The sequence below is a fragment of the Alligator sinensis genome, unplaced genomic scaffold (assembly GCF_000455745.1).
Source record: "Alligator sinensis unplaced genomic scaffold, ASM45574v1 scaffold131_1, whole genome shotgun sequence".
Classification (NCBI taxonomy): Eukaryota; Metazoa; Chordata; order Crocodylia; family Alligatoridae; genus Alligator; species Alligator sinensis.
In genome coordinates this window covers 7,052,364-7,053,843 of record NW_005841830.1, presented here as the reverse complement: position 1 = coordinate 7,053,843, position 1,480 = coordinate 7,052,364, and positions in this window count along the sequence as shown.

Sequence of the window (1,480 nt, the reverse complement as noted above, 5' to 3'; positions counted from 1 at the left end):
TACAGGTTCAAGGGAGGGGTGATATGTCATAACCAGCAGTGTGCGATTTGTGGGGGGGTTTCTTCTGTACTGCAGCAGTTCTTCACGTGGTATCCGGGTGACTCTTTTAAACATGTGATCTATCTCTCTGGAGGAGTGTCCTTGTTGGGTGAAAGCCTTTTTAAGATTGGTGAGGTTGCAATCCTGGGTGTTCTCTTCTGTGCAAATTTGGTGGTGTCTGAGGGCTTGGCTGTTTATCATAGCTTTTTTGGTGTGTTTAGGGTGATTGCTGGTTCTGTGCAGATATGTATGTTGGTCTGTGGGTTTCTTGTATACTGTGGTCTGTATTTTATCATTCTGGATACTGATCATCATGTCTAAAAAGGAGATGCTGGTGCTGGAGTATTCTAGAGAAAGTTGGATGGAGGGATGGTGATTGTTGAATTTCTGATGGAACTCAATCAGAGATTGTAGGTTTTCAGTCCAAATGATGAAGATGTCATCGATATATCTTAAGTATAGCAAGGGTTTGATGGTGCAGTTCTTGAGGAAGTCTTCTTCCAGGTGGCTCATAAAAAGGTTGGCATACTGTGGGGTCATTTTAGTGCCCATAGCTGTTCCCATCATCTGGAGGAAGTGTTGATTATTAAAAGTGAAATTGCTGTGTGTGAGGATGAAGTGTAAGGGTTTTTGAACCCAAAAGCTTGCTCAATAACTATTCTCCAACTATTTGGGTTGGTCTAATAAAAGATATCAGCTTCACCCAAGGAACCTTGTCTGCCTATGTCATTAGACCAACACGGCTACACCCTACACCCCTGCACTGATTGAGTAGACATCAGTGTCTCTTTTACTCACTGGTGGCTGTGTGTGCATGTACTTTCTGTCTGATAGTTTCAGTCTTCCTTTTTAGAACAGTCTAGATTAAATACTGGCTTCAGTGAAATCAGTGGCAAAACTCCCATTGAGTTCAATGGGCCCTGAATGTCACTGTCAGTATTTCTTGAGATTTTTTTGTTGCTGATGTTTTCCTGAATCCTCTAGAAGAACCATAGGTACCGACTTTGGTTTCTGCTGGTGGGTGCTTTTTCTTGTTTTTTGTATTCCCATGCTGAGCCCAACGCATGCCCAGAAGAAGCAGTGCATTACTTCAACCCAGCTCACCAGACCTGGCTCATAGGTGCTGAATACCTGCTAATTTTTTTCAGTGGGTGCTTAAGCCCTGGAGCACCCAGAGTCAGTACCTATGAGAAAAACAATACTTTTTTACATTTAGATATTTGGGAAATGAATTTTAATATGCACACTGAAAACTTTATTAAAAAACAAAGTGGATACTGACCAGGCAGATCTCAATGCTCCCAGTTTATTATGCCTGTTCCAAGGATTTCATTGAAGCAATGATTTGGTTCCCTATGGTTGTCTTAGTTTTGTGGACAGGTGACTCTGAAACATAAACCACTCCTATTATTGGAATCAATTTGGGGAGTCTCAACAGGAA